The sequence below is a fragment of the Lathamus discolor genome, chromosome 9, assembly GCF_037157495.1.
Source record: "Lathamus discolor isolate bLatDis1 chromosome 9, bLatDis1.hap1, whole genome shotgun sequence".
Classification (NCBI taxonomy): Eukaryota; Metazoa; Chordata; class Aves; order Psittaciformes; family Psittacidae; genus Lathamus; species Lathamus discolor.
In genome coordinates, this window is record NC_088892.1 from 9,575,155 (window position 1) to 9,594,964 (window position 19,810).

The following is a 19,810-nucleotide window of genomic DNA, read 5'->3' on the forward strand; positions in this document are numbered from 1 at the left end:
GTCTTCTGTAGCTCACTGCAGCCTGATACCAGCCACTGACAAACCAGTTAAAAATAAATCAAATCCCATCTATCTTAGATACCAGGCCCCATCTGACTCTGACCTTTGCTATTTCTTGTGGTGCAGCGCAGCTCTATGACTCTGTGCTGGAGAAATGTGCCTGCTGCACGCAGGAGTTTTCCCATGAGGTACATCAGGGTTTGCTTCATAGCTCCTTTTTTTCACACATAATGCTCCACTTGGCTCAGTGTTACTGGGTGTACTGGGTCATCTGGAATTGCATAACATGAATTACAGCAACAGTGAGGAGGTGAATGAAAGGGGGCTGAGGTGGGAGCAGGGTGGGGAACTCCTTGCACATCTCCTTAAAGAGAGACATTTAGTAAAGGAATTGGAAGAAGCTTTCTGTCCTGCATAATAGGGGATTTAGAGGGCAAACTGCTTCATGTGCAGTTACACATGAAGAAGCAGTCTTCCTGCTTTCCAAAATTCACCATTTAAAGGTTTCTTTCTGAGTATTTAAGCAAAGCTGCCATTTCTGAGCTGGGGGAAAAGGAGGTGAATGCAGGCAGAAAAGACAAAGTGCTTCACTGTTGGGGAGTGATGTGACGGGGAGACTAATATTTTGCTCACCCCCTAAAGTTTTGGTCTTTCTTCTCCACAGGATTGGACACTGCAAAGCAAGATTTTATCAGCTGCCAGAGCAATAGGTGTTCCCTGGGTGGGCTCACAAGCTCCTGAAGAAGTGGGTGCAAGTGAGTGTATCTGCAGATACTGTGTCATTGCATGTTCTTGCTGTGTGGTAAACTAGAAAGAAAGATCAGCAGATGCTTCTAGCTTGAATGTACAACATCTCTACCAGCTTCTTAGCCAGATAGCTCTTTGGACTCCATGATGGTTTTGATTCATTGGTTGTGGCAGGGATGTTCTGTGCTTTGACTGGATAGATGGTTAGAAGTGAGGTGGCTTTTGTTCTGTCTTGGAAGACTAATGGTCAGTGCGCTGTCAATTGACACAACCTCGGAAAGTCCCAGAGGATTTCAGCTTGTGCTGAGGACCCTGGCTGCTGGGGGGTTTCACTGGTGAAGCTGTAGGCACACATAGGCGGGCAGACTCTAAATCCTCTTTCAGTATGGTCCAGGTGCCTCCATAGGAAGCTTTCACCCAAAGCTTCACTTATAGCCCACCTCGAGGAGGTACTTCAGTTAGTTCAGGGAAAGGCGAGTTGTGCTCTGGAAGAGATATACAAGTCCTCCTGTCTGTCCCCCCTTCTCAGCCTTCAACATTTTTAGGGCAAGCAAAAACATATCACTACTTGGTGCCTTTAGTCTTTCACAATGATAGATGTAAAATACATTGGAAGAGCTTCTCTGCATTACAATGAAGTATCGTGTCACATTTTCATGCCTCTCTTCATGCCATGAGGTTAAGGCAATAAAAGTTATTTAGGAGATTATGGCTCCCTCTTAATGATCTTTAACTTATTCAAATGATTTTGTGAATCAGCCTACGTTAACCGCTAGCCTCTATTTATGGCTCAGCAACCATGAGCGAGTTCTAGCTGATAGATGAGGCAAAAGCTAAAATGGGAAGTTTTCTGACATCACAACAGACTTTGAGAAAATCACGTGCATCTATTCTGGGAATTTGGCTGCCAGGTTGGCACTACATGGGGTGTCACTGTGGCTTGAAGAGCAGTCATAAGAGTACATGGAAGATTCAGGCAAGCAGGTTCCAGTTCTGTCTCCAATGTCCCATTTCCTCTAATCAAACATGCCTGAAAACTGGAAAGAAGCAAAGTCCAGCCAAATGTCTGTGATGAGGAAGATCATTCCCTGCAGGCACTGCAGTTTCAGACTGGCATATCCACAGCTTAAGGCTACTTCTCCATCGCAACATCCCCTCTGATCTAGATCCTCACCTCACAGAGCAGACCAGCTCTGCCAAACAGCAGTGCTAGCTGATGGTGCTGATGTGCAAAGAAGCATAAGAAAATTGTGGCCACCTCCTTTTCAGTTCCTCTCACAGCAGTTCCTCTGACAGATGCTCACCTGGAGCCTGCCCTGTGTCTCTGGACTGGTTTTGGAGAGATAGGTTTAGCACATGCAAGTGGAAGATGCCATTTTGGCATTGTCAGCAACCAGTGGTGCTGGCAACATTGAAAAATCATAACACGGTGAGCAAAGAAAAAATACTAAATTGGCTTTTAAAACTGAGATATTGATATTAACAATAACATAGAGTGCTTCCTGCTTTCTTGCTACAAACATGATGTGAAAAACATCTTCCTGCTACCTGGTGCTGTGCAAAAATGTGGCACGCAGGCATTTCAGGGCCTGCAGAAGCTTCAGATGCTTACAGTTTGCTGGTTATACTAATGTTTTGCCTTGTCTGACCTATCTCCTCAGGCAGCAATAAAAATAACCAGCTTTAGTCCACTACTTGGCTGCTAATTGTCCACTTGTAGATCTTAGTCCCAGCTGGGCCTGCTTCTGCCCAAAGGCAGTTGTGTTCAGTAAAGTGGCTGTTCGCATTTGGGAGCAGCCTCACAATAGAAGCAGGTGGCTGCCATTTGCGGTGCAAGAAAGCTCTTTGGAGAATAGGAAAAGGGGCAATGAGGAGATTTTAAAAAGGAGGAAGGGAAAAAATAACGTAAACCACCCCAGAACAAGCATCTATGACAGGAAAGCCTCTGCACTGCCCTGGTTAAAATGGATAGAGACCAAAAAATAGAGAAGCAAGAAGGGAGAAGAAAAAAATGCTGCTTCTATCATTTTTCTGTTACCAGCCAACATCCAGGGCTGCCCTCTCTGTTTTCAGTTTCAATCGGTATTTTCCAGTGAAGGTGCAGTCCTCTTTACAGCTAATTTAAGCCTCCTGATTATGACTTCCTTCAGTGAGTTGCCTTGCCTTGACAGCTTACAAGTAGTATGAGTTTTCCCTAGGGTGCTGCAGACCAGAGGTGGAAACCTGCAGCTAAGCACAAAGAGAGAAAATGGCAAGAAATCACTTCACTGCGGCAAGCTTCAGAGCTCTCCTTTCTTGAGTACGTGAAAAAGGAAACTTCTAAACGGCCTGTCACATCCTCTCACTAGTAACACACGTCACCTGGAAAGGGGACAGCACGAAGCTTGTCTCTGGAAAGAAACAATAGAGGAAAAGTGCTTCAGAATGTGCTTGTTCAACAGCACTGCTTAGCAGAAGCCAGATTTTGTGTGTCAAAGGAAATTCTGCTCTTTTAAAACTGGTTTTCATGCAGAAATGTTGAAAACTAAACCTTTGGAATTTCTTGCTTTGTGGCAACTTGGGTGGGGGACATCTATTAGTCTATCAAAATACTTTATAATATTATTACACTGAATTCTAGTATCTGTTCTGTTACACTATCCAATATCTACTCCAGTGTCTCATCTATATGCCCACAGCTTGTATACATATGAGCAGAATAGAGACAGTGGTTGGGTACTGACTGATGATCTCTCTTCTACTACAAGCATCTGGAGGCACCAAATAAAACTGATAGGAACAGGTTGGAAGCAAGCAAAAGGCTATGATTCTTCACTCAGCAAGGGGCTGAACTACAGATCTTCCTGCAAAGAGACATCACGGATGGCAAATGTTTACATGCAATCAAGGGGAAAATGGTCAATTAATGAAAGGCATTCCTCCTAGTGTTGCTAAAGACAGAGGAATTGTATGTGCCTCAGTCGCAGGAGCTGAAAAGGTTTTAAGGTATTATAGAGTATTAGCATCTTGCAGCCTTGCTTTGCTCTTTCTTTTCTTCCATTTGCTTTCAGCTCCTGTTAGAAATTACATATTAAGACTGGTGGACAGTTGTGTGACTCATTATGGTGCACTTTTAAACTTAGATTTTTATTTCACTTATGATTTTTATTCAATACAAGTATTTTTAATGCTAAAAGTGTTTATATTTGGAAAGTATAAGATGAATTCTCACAAAATACTTAAACTGATAAGTTAGAGTGTTGCTAACTGGTTTTCATTCATCTTTTGGAATAGAATCATAGAATAGTTAGGATTGGAAAGGACCTTAAGATCATCCAGTTCCAACTGCCCTGCCATGGGCAAGGACACCTCATACTGGCACCACTCGTTACTGGTCTCCAACTGGACACTGAGCAATTGACCATAACTCTTTGTGTGCGGCCGTTGTCCATATTTTCGCAAGTTACTTTACCTTCAGGAGCACATCGTTTTTGAACCGTAATCAGTATTAGGCCAGGGATTTCCTATGACTATGTTTAACAACGTTAAGAATATGAAAAAAACTATCCTGGATGCAGATAAGGTAGAAATGAATTATAAGAGCCGCTTGCTCTGATGTGCATGTTGTCTCATTGCAGAATAACTCCAAGAAGCGCACTGTTCAAAGGGGGCTGGGCTGAGGACTCAGTGCTTGGGCTGCCATAGGGATTTTTCTTTTTAGTTTTGAGTCTCTTAGGACACTGCTAGCCTGAGCATTTAGAGGCTTTGCCTCTTCAAAGCATTGAAGCTATGGCTGACACTTCAGTATGCTTGTTGTGGATTTCATAGCCGGACCAGTGTATTTCAGCTTGTTCATTGTTTCTAGTCAGATGTATTCAAAGACAGTGATTATGATGCTCACACAATACATAGCTGCAGCCTAATCCTTGTCTCTTAGCAAGAATTGGCTGGGTTGAACATTGAGGGTTGCAATTTTCAAACTTGGATGTGTACTGAGGAAATGAAGGTTTCTGTGCAAACTCTCCGGTGATTTTATCTCTATGGAGAGGGTCACTTTTCAAGAAGCCCAAAGATATATGAAGAAGTCAGAAATTGACCAGATATCACATGAAGCATTGGGAAAAGAAGTTGAAAGCAGTTTTGTAATTATTCATGCAGATTCATCTGTAGATATCCAAGCAGTAGGTTTCTTCTTTATTCTTGTAATTGGGGTGAAGAAAGAGGAGATCTATGTTTGGATGCAATGAGGATTGCGGAGATGACACAGTGGGTGGCCTATTGTTCTAGGTCATACCTTAATATGCAGCCTCTTCTCTTCTAAGGAGCCATGAACAACCTCCTGCCTGGGCTGGGCTGAGCTACTGTTGGGGCATATGAAATTCTTCAGGAGCACAGTTTACTGTGCTGGCACCCAGAGAATGAGCACAGGCCCTTCAGACCTTCCCTTCTCAGTAAATCTAGACTAGCTTGACATATGACAGATTGAGACAGCAGACCAAGCAGTGATGGGCAATACCAATTCAAGAGCCAAGAGAACAGTTTCTCTGGAGCAGCCTGATGAAAGCAACACTAAGCATCATCTCTGCCACTCTGTCTATACCCAGTTGCTCTTTGCTTACACGGAGAGAAAAGAAACGGTTCCTTGTTTCATTAGGTTTTTATCAGCCTTTTTTCCCTCCAGCTCAGATCTGCTGACAGCAGTGACAAGTTTCCATCCCTCAAAAAATTCAGTATATCTTAAAAACAATGAGACTCAGGGATCAGCACTAATTGTATTAATATTTGCTCGGCAGATTAGCTCTGAAGAGTGGATAATTCATGGGCTCTTTGTTCCCTGTGGTTTAGTGCCCATGGATTCCCTCTCTGGAAGCGCCTTGCTGCAGCATTTCTGTCTTTTGAGGTCAATGTGATGAGCTGCGTGGGTGTTTTTAGGCATGAATCACATGCAAAAGGCTGATTCTCTTTTCTTCCCTTTGGTTTTTTCCCTTGACATCCTAGGCAGCTTTTTAAAAACCAGCTCTTCAAATTCCCAGGCTTCTTTTTCAACTGAAAAACAACACAAAATTTTATGCTCATTAATTGTTCTCTCTCATTCCACAGTGGGTTTATGCATCACAACACTATAATGGCTTATGTTGTTTATGCAGACATTTCCCATATGGCAGGGTTAAAGTGAAATGACTGTAGCAACACAGGACATACCACATTAGGTGATTTAATAAATGCACTCCGAAATCCATGCTGCTGCACTTTCTTGAAATTAGCTGAGCGTAGGCACAGGCAGACGAGCTGAAGTCATTCCCCTGCAATACACTTCAGTGGTAACCTGTACGTGAACTGTTCCTTGTAGATAAGTTTTGTGGCATTGGAGGTGTTGCTCAGTTTTCCTCTGCTCTGGAATGTGTAGAGGTGTTCCTAACGCCCGCCATGTCCCAGATATAAGCAGGAGCAGCCTGCTGTCACCCTGGCAGTAATGGCATTGCTCTGGATCTAAACGTGCCTGCTACAGTTCGAGTGTCTTCCTCTTTATCGTGGTTGAACTCCAACCAGCAACTAAGCACCACACAGCCACTTGCTCACTCCCACCCCAGTGGGATGGGGGAAAGAATCACTATTGTTAGTATCTTCTTTTAAGGATGCGGTTTTTGATTTAAAGCATTAGTGCCTAGTGTCCCTTCCCTATTGATGAGCTGCCAGTCTCAGGGCTTGGAGCAATGCTTGGATAAACCTCCACTGTTATATTAGCTGCTTTTATAGCTGATAACCTTGGGGCACTCTCAAAGTTCATATCATAAAGTACAATGCCTCAGCACAAGGCATCAAATGTGCTGTTGCAGGGCAAAGAGTTTTCTTTGCTGTAAGTTTGGAGGTATTCAGAAACAAAGTAGTTAACTGATGCCAGCTGAGCTTGGGTGGAGATGGGGAACTTGAATTTGTGTGCATCTGTTTGGCTTCCCACTAGAGACAGTGAGCATTTGCAGGGGACAGGGCCATACACCACAGAGGAGAAGGTGAAATTCAAGACTCGCAGAATGCAAATGTCTTCTGGAATTATGTCCCTGATGGTTGTGCATTCTGCCCTCCCAGTGGAAGCAGGCTCAGCCCACCAGAACCAGAGAATAAAGCCATTGAAGGTAATTATCACAGAGCAGTGGAAGAGCTCTCCTTTCGCCTAAGTTGTGACACTGACCTCTCTTACTTTGAACAGCTGAATTACAGCATGCTTTGTGGTGTGTTGTGGGATGGCTGCTGGCAAAATCAGGGTGAACCTTTAGCTCTGCTCTTGGTCCTTCAGCAAGTCATAGGAGTGGATTATTATGTCCCAATTTGAGTAGCTCAATTACTGAGCACTGCTGACTTCACAAGGATGCTGGGTGGGGAACATCACTGGCTGTTGTGCCTTGGGTAACTAAACTTAACCATGTGTTGTGGTTTAACCCCAGCTGGCAACTCAGCCCCACACAGCTACTTACTCATTACCCCTCTCCCTAACCCTCCCGGTGGGATGGGGAGAGAATCAGAAGAGTAAAAGTGAGATAGCTCATGGGCTGAGATAAATACATTTTAACAGGTAAAGCAAAAGCCACACACAAAAGCAAAGGGAAAAAGGAATTAATTCAACACTTCCCATGATCAGGCAGGTATTAAGCCATCCCAGAAGAGCAGGGCTCCGTTATGTGTAATGGTTACTTGATAAAACAAACACCATCAATCCAAACACCCCCTTCTTGCTGCTTCTTTCCCCAGTTTTATATGTTGTGCATGATGTCATTTTGTCTGGAATATCCCTTGGGTCAGTTGGGGTCAGCTGTTCTCGCTGTGTCCTCTCCCAGCTCCTTGTGCATCCCCAGCCTCCTCACTGGTGGGGTGGGTGAAGTGCAGAAGAGGCCTTGATTCTGTTCAAGCACTGCTCAGCAGTAACAAAACATCCCTGAATTATCAACACGGTCTCCAGCACAAATCCAAAACATATCAAAGGTTCTCAGTTTAATTCAAGTTAATACAGCCTTTGGGATTTTATAGCGGGTGAAGGGATTACAGGAATGGAAAGCATAGGCACTTAAAAAAGAGATATCATCAAGTATCAAATTTTCTTTTGAAAGGTATAAATCTTTGGGCAAATAACATAACTTTTTTATTAAAGGAACACTGTCAAGCATTATCCTGATATTACATTTAGCTTTTAAATTAAGTGTGTTCTGAGATTTTCATTTGCTGAGCGATCTGAGCCTCTTGTCTGCAGCACAGTGCAGTAAGTGCTCTGTGAAGAGCTCCTGGTCTCTGTAATGCTGGGGAGCAGCTCTGGAGCTGCAATGCTTTTAGGGTGAAAAGTTTAGCCGCTTTTAAGCTAAGTCATGGTCAACCTCTCTTCTGTCCTTTGCCTTCTGAAGTGGATAAGTTATGAAGAAGCTTTTAGTGCTTGTATGTGTAAATACTTACATGTTTGGGCATAGAGACTTAGAGTTCTTTATGTGGTTTGGAGCACTGAGTAGCTTCATTTCTGTTCCAGGAAAGAGAGGTTGTCAGGAAAATGGACCTACCTATTCATTCTACTGCGTAAGAAATATCCTAGAAGTGAGATGAAGGCAGTAGGTGAGTGGGTGACACGTATCTTCTTTATACCTTGCGGTTGCAGCTGTCAGACAGGGGAATGAGCCCTTTCAGATATAGCTCTGCAGTGACCATTGTGTACTCAGAGCAGGTTTGTGTAAATCAGATCATGCACTGAGTGGCAGAGGGGTGGAAATCAGGCAAAAGCCTCTGGCACGAGGGTACCAGTAGGCAGTTGTGAATCACTGCACAGTAGCTGAGATGTGCTGCTCTATGCCCTGCACGAAGCATCTGTTAAACTGGCACATTTCTGAAACTGCAATGAATAATGTCATGAGCTCCCTGTGTATTTTACCCTGTGGGCCTAGGGTATAACCCAGGCTCAGAGCTGCACCCCACTGGGTATGAGAGGTGTACCATCACACTGGCCATGGTACAGCACTGACTGAAGTCAAGGAGACAGGTTTGAGGTGTTTCAGCTGGAGTATAGTCACTGTTTTCCTTTTCTGACAGGAGAGTATCAGGATGGAAAAAAGCCTGAAGGGGAAATATTTGGACACCTTTTAACACACAAAGAACTTAAGCTGCCATCAACCACTAGGTATAAATACTTGTGTTTCTTGGGCTACATCTCAGTTCTGACCAGGACAAAGGAAGCATGAGCTGTCCTTGTGTTTTGCTATGAACCAAGTTTCTTGTGTCCAGCTTGACTGTGCAGACTGTAGCACTGGTGTCTGACTGGGTGCCGCCACATCAAGACTGTGAAACTTTCTATAGGACTGTCCTCTACCCTGGGTGCAGAAAAGACCAAAACATGGTACGGTACCAATCAACCTCTGCCCTTAGGGGTTCATGCTACCTATTAAAGACTTACCATGTTACTGAAACAGTGCTGCCCTGGATGAAACTGAGTCTCGTGCTGTAAGCAACAAATGAATATGAATAGGCAAGGCAGCTGCAATTGCTCAAAAGTAATGTTCTTCTGGCTGCAATTTTGCTCTTTTTTTCCTTACAAGAATTTTGTACCAACACAGGTGATGCTGTTTCAATACAATAAGGACAGAAACAGTTTCAAGCCTCAGTGAGGAGCACAAGCCCATCCCAGGCAAGGAGTGTCAGAAGATACAGAAGTGACCTGAACTGGTGACTGAACAAATCTAAACCCTAATCTACCTTTGGGGACCTGACCACTGACTTCCCAGAGGCTGACAAGAGGGGTCCCAGCAGTCCCTGAGGTGGTGCCCCTAAGGCCCGGTGACAAATCTGTAGCATTAAGGTTGGTAGGTGAGTGGCTGTGGCAAGTACTGGAGTGAGTCAGAGCAGCTTGGCAAACAAAAAGTGCTTCCTGAGAGGGTTTGTAGTGTTTAAGGACTGGTTGCTCTGATTAGGTTGTCAAGAGAGGTTGTGGAGTCTCCTTCCTTGGAGATATTTGGGAGCCATCTGGACATATTCCTGAGCTCTACGTGACCCTGCTTGAGCAGGGACGTTGGACTAGATGATCTCCAGTAATCCCTTCCAGCCTTAGCCATTCTGTGATTACTTAGCACCTTGGGAGAAGTCCTGCAGGAGCTGACCCAATCTTGATTCAATCAATCAGCATTGGTGGTGTGCTAGGCAAAAGCACAGGGAGGCTACCTCGCCCCTTACGGCTAAGGCTGCTCTTTGTCATGCTGCGCTCCCTAGCATCCACTTTACTTAATAGCCTGCTAAAAATAATTTGTTTACTCCAGCTTCTGCATCCAGGAGTGTAGCTCTTCTTGTAAATTTTACTTACCTGGCTTGTTACCCTGTTATGGTACTTATGTTGGAGTAAGGCAATGGAAAATTGCCTTGAATTCTCCTGATTTAATTTCTTCCTCCCCCCCCTCCTCTCTACATTTGTTTGTGTAGAGCACTGGGAAAACTGTAATGAAAGTAATGGAGACATAGCAGGGAAAATAAAACATTTTGGGGGAGGTGAGGGAGGATTTGTAAGAGTCATCTAAAAATCCCTGTAGGGAAGAATTACCATCAGGCAGCGCATTGAGGAGACGTGTAAACAGCAAAAGGTCTGAAGCAATGTTGCTTTTTCCTTGTGTAATGACAGAAGGGTCCTAGGAGAACTGAAGATCACTCGCTCCATTGGGAAGGGCCAATACAGACCCTGTGGCACCACTTCTGTGCCAGATAGCAACTTGTGCAGAGTGCTGGGCAAAGCATGCTCAAGCAGTAGGTGGGTGCTGTGTCCTCTGTTCTCCCCAGGTGAATTAAGTCTTCTCCCCATGGGTGTTTAGCTGCTGTGAGTAATTGGAACCTTTCCTCTCAACTGAGGGAAGGCTATGGCATAACTTTGCTCCTCACATCACCACTGACTTGCATAGTCAAGCTAGGATGTGAATTCCCTTTGCTCCAAGATGCCCAAGTGCATGTTTGGACTTACAGGTACTTGCTGTTGAAGAACTCATGACCCATTTTTGCCCATGTTCTGATCTGCTGTTTGGGGCCATCTGTGGACACTACAGCTGGAGCACCAAAAAGGGAGTTTGTTTTCCAGATAAGCCTTCAGAAGAAGCAGTCCCTGGAGTTTGCATCCATCAGTAAAAGGCTCCAGAAGGAAGGAAGCAGGCCTAAAGCATGTAGTTCTCACAGCACATTTGAATGCACCCTTGTGCTCTGCTCCAGTACCCTGTGCTCCCCACACTGTTCCCTGAGGAATCCCACATTAGCAACATGAAGCGTCATTTCTGTTCTTGGGAATGGGATTAGGAGAAAGCCACAGCTAAGACAATGCAACACCTGGTTAATTTAAGACACAGCAGGAGAATTCCAGCTCCCAGCATACAAAAAGAGAGCCCACATGACTCCTCATCCCCTGCTTTTCACCCAGGTCCTTGTTGGGGAAGATCCAACTTTTGTGCTGCCAGTGCTGAGAGGCAGGAGCCGACAGTCGCATTCATCTCCCAGCTGCATCACTCCTCTCCTTTCAGTGCATCACAGCCGGGGAAGGAAATGTCCTCCCCCTCTTTCCTTCCCTCCCTCCCACCCCCTTTACAAATTATGTTCTTGTACCACCTTGCGCTCTCCTTCTTTCAACAAAAGTGATGAAAGTGTAACTCCAGCTACTTACATTAATATGTTCTATTTGCAAGGCCATAAATCACTGCCATAAATCAGTTTGAGTAGCACTGATTTAATAAGAATAAATATTGGAAATTGAAGTTGCCATCTGCTTTTTGTGCCGTTGTAGGAGTGGGTGGTCTTGTAGCACTTGTACGAGTGCTATTTATTTAACATGATTTAACCCATGCATGCATTCTTACACAGATTTCATCCATTTACACACACACAAGCACCAGTGCCCATGTGGTTTAATCAGGACCACTTGTGCATGACAGATTGAGATGCCAGCAATGAGACCCCACCACATCCCTAAGGGCTTGTTCCCTGTGCTTTCACGCATATTCCTGTTGCCACTGCAGTCCTTGCCCCCTTGATACTGCTGGCAAGAACCTCAACACTAGGAATGGCTTTTTCCTTTCTCCTGTGGGCTGTGCTATCAGGCATTCACTTACTTGGCTTTTAACACCCTGCTCATTAACAGTCCCAATGGGGCAGGACTCAGCTCCCTTCTGCAGGAGCCATGCAAGGCATGGATGAAGCATTGCTGCACCTTTAGGGTGGTTGAAGACAGTGTGTGCTCTTCCCCACCAGCCCTCACAGCAACACCCTGCACAGCTCAGCTGTTGGAGGCTCTCAGAGTCGTGCATCCCAGAATCTGCGTGGATGGGCATCTCAAACTCCTCCATACCAAGCTGAGGTATGCTGCTCCCTTCTCTGTCAGGGAGTTTTGTGAATCCCTATTTCCCTGATAGAGAGCTGAGGCAAGGGAGAAAGCTCACAGCCAATCCTTATTAAAAGACCTTTTATTCACTAAGGCGTCACTACGAAAGCAACAGAGCTCTTACCACTCACAGCAGACAACCTGCATCCTTCTCTCAGCCACACGATGGCAGAAGAACCAAAGGTCATTGCAAAGCGCTTTTAAAATATGTTGAAGGGGGAAGCCACCTGCCTTTGGATGTGCTGGTGAAAAGGCTCTTACCTCTTACATGGGCTAACCCAGATCCCACCAGGAATCCAGCCTGGCCAAATGAAAGCAGGCAGGGGGATGCTGCGCTGCCTGTGGATTCTCTGTTCTCTGTGCAGGAGGTCTCCTGTCGTGCCATCACATAGCTCAGACATCACACAAGACCGCTCTTAGTCTCCACTCAGTCCAGTGACCACAAGGGCCTAAAGAAATAACTCCATCATTTCAAAACATGAGGAAGCTGTAAATTCCATGGCACAAGGCCCTGAGACACCTGCCAGAACTAGACCTGCTATCTGCAAGCAGTCAGACGGGTGACCTCTGGACCTGAATCACTCCATGGACCAATATGCTCCAGGTCAGCCTCTGCAGGTGATTCTGCTCCATCATCTCTGCATACTCTTCCTCATGGCAATGGGACCTTAAACAAGCTGATTTTGAACTGAAGTGGTCATAAAGGTCTCAGAGTAATCTCACTACACAAGAACTGCTTTAAACACCCAGGAGTTCAGTTCAAAGTCTGCAATGAAAGTGCTTTTCCCCTCAATCAGCTTCCCTCCCATGTAAGACTTCTTACCTCACAGTAAGAGACTCCAGAAGCACTAAGCCACCTCCAGGTGATGTCTTTACAAGAGACAAGCTCCACCTCAGAGCTCTAAGTGCTCACAGTGAAAAGCCCTACTTCCAGCTGCCATGACATGAAAATTAAATCCATTCTGCCCAATAGCAGGTGGGAGGAATCCAAAGGGGGGTAAATGAATAAAACCCCACTGACTTCCCACACCAAAAAACCATCATAAATTAAAAATAGTGCTTACCATGTTTTGGTTCATCCTCATTTACTCCAAAGACACGATATTCTTTGGGCAGCCTGTGTCAGGTGGCACGAAACAGCATAATCGTGTCTCCAGGGCTGGGGATGGAGCTGCTCCTTTCTTTCCTGCCATTTCTCCTGAGGAACAGGAACACTGTGCAAGGGACTGTTGCTTGCCACAAAAGCCAGCGGTCCAAAACCATCTAGTTCCAGGACACACACACTATTTTAGAATAGGATCTGATGGACTCCCCTTGGTTCAGAAAAGTGTGTGTCGATGAAGGTACCTGCTGACATAGTTCCCATTTAGACACCCATTGGCACTCTGGGGATAATCTTGAGGGAATCACAGAATAGGACATGCATCTTTTTGTGCTTTGTGCCATGTGGGATACCTGATATGGAGAAGCTCTTTTCTAGGGCTAGGTGCTTTAAGTGAGGTTCAGCCAAGATTCTGGATCACCAGACAAGTCCATGGTGACCAGGCAGGTCCATAGTCAAGTTTAGAAGTCAATCTACAGCTCAGGATCAGGTCAAACAATCCATCTTCAGACATAGCCCTAGGATGACCAGGCAGGACCATGGTGATGAGACAGAGCCAATACTGGTCCAGGACATGAGTCCACAGGTCAGGGCCTAAAAGCAGCCAGGGTATGGCTGTGGCTGAACCAGAGATCAGCATTCCTGCAGGGCAGATCAAGCAGATACTTCAAGTCAGGGCTCATATTAAAACGGGCAGGGTGTGGAAGGGAAGCCCCTGGTGAGACTGGCTGCTCAGGGCCATTAGGGCCTATTAGTGCCCTCGGGGCTCTGACAGTCATTGATCAGACCTACCTACAAGACCATATGAGAGGGTCCTGACTCACAGGCAGATCATTTTTTAACAGATCAGGGTGGAGGTGTTTTGCCATTCACCATTTAAAACAGAAAATTAATACCCTCAATTGGTGTAAATTAAGATTTTTGTCTGAATAATAGCGGCAATTAGCTGTTCTTGATCTGCTGAAATGATCCACTAAAAGCTTAAGTTACAAGAAGGGCATCTTTGGTACTCGTTTTAAATCATATGGTTTTGAATGATGTCAGTATTATAGATAACTGAAAGTGTGCTGCTTCTCAAAAATAAAATGAAAAATAAAATAAAATAAGGTATGAGATTTAAAGATTATATGAGACATAGATATAAGATACAAGATAAACGAGAAAATCTTATGTCGTATATAAGATGCAAGCTATAGGATACAAGATAAAATCTTTACGTTTGCAAAATCAAAATAGAAGAGGATTAACGTGCAACTAATTCCTTTTCCTAAACACGCTGTTGTAATCCCACCAGTGCATCCTCTAGCGCCCTGGACTTCAGCTCCTCGTTATCTGAGGAGTTGAAAAAACCTGAAGCTAAAACATCACAGGTTGCTCCTGCCGGAGCTGTAAGCATCTTACTCAATGTAGTACCTGCGGCAGGCGGCGCTCTCTGCCTACAAATAAGAGAGAGATGCTCCTTAAGTGCCGGCTGAAACCAGGCGCTGGGCAGAAGTGCTTGCGCGAGCTTCCTTTTCCTTTTTCTCTTTTCCTTTCCCGTTTTCCCTTTCCCCTTCCCGGCTTTAAGGAGGAGCCCCTCGCTGTTCAGTTATTCCTGCAGGAGCCACAGACCAGAGCCAGCTCTGAGCCGGGAGAAATAAAGGCAGTATTAGCATTGGGCATTGGAAACCCTGGAGCCTTTGGGAGAGGAAAATGAGAAGGGTAACTTCAGGCAGTTTGTGTTCTGAAAAGTCTGGTGGTTTGGCAGATGCAGCCACACGGATCAACTGTGCTGCCTCCTGTAAACTGAAATGCCCTCTTAATTCTGATGGAGAATAAATGAGAAACAAGGCAAAACATGGGGTTGTTGTGCTGTCATTAGCAAATATTACTCCAAAAACTGCTGCAGACATTCAGCATCAGGAATAGGTGACCTCTGATAACAAAAACCCTGATGCTGACTTCCTCAGGTGCTCACCGGAGTAATTTCTTTAGATGGACCACACCAGAGACAGCAACCAAAAAAGAAGTAGGAGAAATTGGGGTTTATTTGGTGAGGCACAGACAATTTACAGGTGAAACCTGTCAAGAGAAATCCCATGCAATTTCATACAAATGAATCCAGCTGATTTTCTAGCATCTTTCCAACTAAACCCACAGAAGTTTGGGTTCTGAGGGCTCTGATGGGCAGAATTAGGGTCATGTAGTCTGACCTCCTGCATATACAGGTTACAGAATCTTACCAGAAGGTGGATAAAATATATCTTAGAGATGTAGTCCAAACAATGACATTTTGAGCTCATCCAAGCAGGACCTTTCAGTGTGCAATCCCCTTATTGGTAAGAAATGGCACTCTCACTGGAGGTAGCAAATGTACACTTCTAGCTGTCAAATCTTGCTGATCATTTCAGACACATATGTAGAAATGCCTCATTTCCAGCTCTCCTGTTTTATAAGTAACTCAATAGACAAACTACCTCTCTACTATTTTTAAAAATAAACTAAAACCAGACAGTTTCTCAAATTTAACCTTAAAGACTTTAAGTTCCCATTTTCAAGTTAATTTGAACCCTCTCAGTACGTTCCAGATCCTTCTACAAACTTCTGCACCAGAACTGGGCTCTCATTCAAATGTGCAGGACCACATTCCTCCCCCTTCACTTGATGTACTTCCTCCCTTTACATCAGCCCTTTACTTGGGAGTTAAAACACCAGATGGATGGATGTGACTTACCTCTTCAGCCCCAGGAGCAAGACCCCCACTGTGCTTTGTGTCACATGCACCATGCTTGTTCCTGAGATCACACAGGCTGCCAGCAATGTGGGTCTTCTACATTCTAAGGGAAAAGACATTCAAAGCAAAGTAAGGAAGGGAAATCAACATTTGTGGGTACCCAGAAAGAAGAAATGGTACATGGGGAGGAAGCAGGTATATTTACTCTACAACAACTTCTACAGCTTCTGAGTGTGAAGAAGGCTGTTTGTGCCGCTGCTATCATATGTTCATACTTCTGATGCTAGGCTATTTGTGAGATCTTGTTACTATGAATTAAGAACAATGAGTAACAAATTGTACTCTTGGCCAGTCATATCTGGAGAAATAATGGGGGTTGAATTAGGTGACCTCTGAAGGTCCCTTCTAACCCAAACTATTCTGTGATTCTATATATCCCAACGCACAGTTGCTTCCAACAAAGCAAGTAACCTGTCCAGATCCCAAAAATGGAACTGAAGCTGAGAACTCTCTATGTTTTGAAAACATTTAAGTTGGCAACACTGGGCCAAACTTACCACTGTGACAAGCAGTGGACATGCTTCTATCAGACCCCAAACTGGCCTTATCCACTCTTATAATTACACTTATCCACTCTTATCCACTTATCCACATTTTGTGAGGAGACCAATAAGGCAGTACTTAGTGTGTGTGCTTTTCATGCATGCACTTTTCATTAAGTAACTTTTTTTAGACAAAGAACTTTCCACAGGAAGATGAGAGGATCTGCCTGATGAAATATTGACTCTCCCAATTCATATTAGATTCTCAAGCATCATTCAACAGCTCTGAATTGACTAATGGCCATCACAGCAAATGGATTTCCACCTTAATCTTTAGTTCTTGTCTGAATTATATTAATACACATTGTTTATCACTAATGAGCTCTAGAATATGATGTTAACAGAAGCAATTAAGGCCCAGCATAGCTGTCTGCAAGTCTCTACTGCAGCTGAATATACGGGCAATGAATCACTTCTGTAGTTCAGTTCCAGTTCCCTTGCTGCAAATTGTACTTCAGATGAGTTAAGCTCATCTTGGTGTCCAGGCTCTTGCCTTTGTTTTTAACTTGTGTATGTGCAAGAGGTCGGTTTTATAAGAAAGCAGCAAATGGGTCTTTTGAAGACCTAGTGGGTTTATTGGATTTTTTAATGTTAGCAGTGATAGCAGCTACCTTCAAAGAGAGGTGCCATGTTTAGACCATTTTTTCCTGTACCAGCCATACATTTAAACTTCTCCTAAGGTGCTTAAGTTCAGGAGAACAAAGTTTGATTCAGAGCACTGTTTACCTAGGACTGCCAGACCCTGGCTTTTTGTGCAGATAACCATGACAGAGGTGTCAAACACATCAGGGTTTTTTTGCCTGGTTGAACCCTTGCTCAAGGCAAAAAGGTGTCTCTCTCAAATCTTTGGTGAAGTGCTGGCTTTAGGGAAACATTTCCATGTCATTTGTGACCACAAGAATTTAGAAGCTAAGACAAAAAGGAAAGCAAAATACAGTGCTACCCAGATAATTTTTGTTTTGCACTGTTACCCTGTCCCAGCAAAGTTTGGACATCCCTGTCTTTCATGAACTACATTAAACAGTGAACCTCAAAGTACTTTGGAGTTCAGTCAACCTTGAAAAGGAAATAAAACCTGCTACTTGACAATTCTCAGAAGAGAAGATGATGATTGCTGTAAGCCTCCAAATTAATGACTTGGCCCTACACTTTAGGCTGGAGAATTTTTACAAATAGGATCTTGTTGTAGACAAAGCTTGGCTTGAAACAGCTGAGCTTTTCCATGTTCTGATATACTGAATAATCTACTCACCTAGTCTTGAAGGCAAGTGAAGAAAACCAGACGTATCAGGCAACATAATAATTTGATCTCATACTGTAAGAAATTGTTAAGATAAGCCAATGCCAATATTAATGTGCTTTTGTCCTATCCTTTGGCAGGAGGCTCAAAATCTGAAGTTGCTCTGTCAGTCCCAACCAAGAAAAAGTTAACAGCCATCAAACTGTTTCTGCTCATACATTCAGCTTCTCACTTCACCGCAACACGGCTGGCATCCTACATCTGCAATTCTTTTACCCAAAATAAACAGTTTTACCACTAAGACTACCTGGCTGGCTTGGACTGCACTGCTCCACTGTTTCTCTCAGCCCCAGCTCTGCCTGCTGCTTATAAAACATCAGTCTGAAATGAAAGTTGAAACATAGCTCTTCAGCCAGCAAAGTGGAACACACTTAGCTGCTGCGGGAGAACCGGAACATTTTTACCTGTCTTCACCTACAGATGCTATCATCACACCTACAAGCAGGCTCTGCACTTTGACATTTTTGATCTCTGACTGATGCTTAGTACCAAATTAGTCAGCAGTTCCTTTCTTATTTTTAAGGAGTTATCTATCTAAGGACCAAGATCAAAGCAGTGAGAGCATCATTTCATTGTGCTGACTTGAATTGCAGTGTCACTTTAATTTGCAATCACTGAAGCAAAACCTCACCAAAAGCAAAGGAAATACTTCAGCAATTAGCCTGCACTCAACTCAGTGCTGCAGGAGTCATGCTGCTGTAGTTGACATGCTACTGAGCTCTGGGATGTCCCCACAACCCAGCGGAGCCTGCAGGTGAGGACGCAGCACTGAAATAATAGGGCTGTGTCAGTGCTGATGAGAAAGGGAAACTTGCTGGGGCGTTTTAGAACAAAATTACCTGGTAAGGAACTTAAAGAAGTCAAGTTTGTGCTGTTATTTTTTGTTTGCTTGCTTGGTTTTGATATATATAAAGGGGAATTGAATAAAATGTTTAATGAAAATCTTAACTTGAGTAAAGGCAAAGTTCTTGAGTAACTTCTGGGTTCATGAGGCTTCTTGGATTACTCAGGAGCAGACTATATACTTCCACTAAAACAGATCAGAATAGAAGACCTGTGCTTTAAATGTTGGGAGAAAAACTAATAGCCGCTCATATGCCATTCGTAATGGTATGTGCATGGATGAGCTCCCTCTCCTCCACACCCAGTTTCCTTGTGCAGTTTCCTGATAGCTCCATGAATATCCTCTGGATTATCCAGACCCAACTAAATAATGCAGTCTAAAGGTGGGGGAAACATTCACAGTTCATACATGGAAAGCAGCAGAAAATGAACCAGTGCCACTTCTGTCACTGTGCAGCACAGGAGAAAAGTCTTCTTTATCGTCTACATTACCATTGCCACTAATTTATTTTATGGCAGAAATGTCCTCCAGTGCTGGGCGCTGTACAATCACACAGACACATCCTATCTCCCCACATTTACAAGAGAAAAACCTTCACTCCGTTTTACATCAGGCATAAAGTAAAAAGCAATTTTAAAAAAAGCAAGTAAAAAGCAATTTACCCACCATCTAGGGAAAACCTGGGACACTATTACAGGACACATCTTCACTGGCCAAAGCCCAGTATCAAATGAGCAGTCAATTCCTTTTAGGGCCACCAGCAGCACAGCTGTCCAGATCCATTCTTCAGTGCCTGGACAGTGGGGTGACCACACCACCCTTCTACACTGACTTTGTGCCCAATAGTTGCAGGTAGTTCAGAACAGAGATACCCCCAGGCCTTGTTTGCCCATCAAGATGGTGGGAAGAGAGTCTGAGCCCCTTCACAGATCACTGCACCAGGCAGGAGCAGCAGCCACCTCTGTATTCACAGATACCTTAGAAAGCACTGCATCCATTCGCAACACCCATTCTTCCCAGATGCCAGAAACCCGGCACCAAACACCCCACACTAGCCCCTGCCACAGGACTGGGTTTGCCAAAGCCGGAGGAAGATGCTGGTCTGAAGCAGAGGCACCCCCCAGACAAAGTTACCCCCCATGGGCTATGTGG

At 44.3% G+C, this 19,810-nt stretch overlaps 1 long non-coding RNA gene across 1 annotated transcript; it reads left to right on the forward strand.

The window, feature by feature from the left end:
- The first annotated feature begins 6,758 nt into the window (after window positions 1-6,758).
- Window positions 6,759-10,897, forward strand: LOC136019482 (uncharacterized). The gene is made up of 5 exons (XR_010614904.1): window positions 6,759-6,860; window positions 8,237-8,319; window positions 8,791-8,878; window positions 9,312-9,420; window positions 10,699-10,897. It is a non-coding gene; the product is annotated as an uncharacterized LOC136019482 (long non-coding RNA).
- Window positions 10,898-19,810: the final 8,913 nt, after the last annotated feature.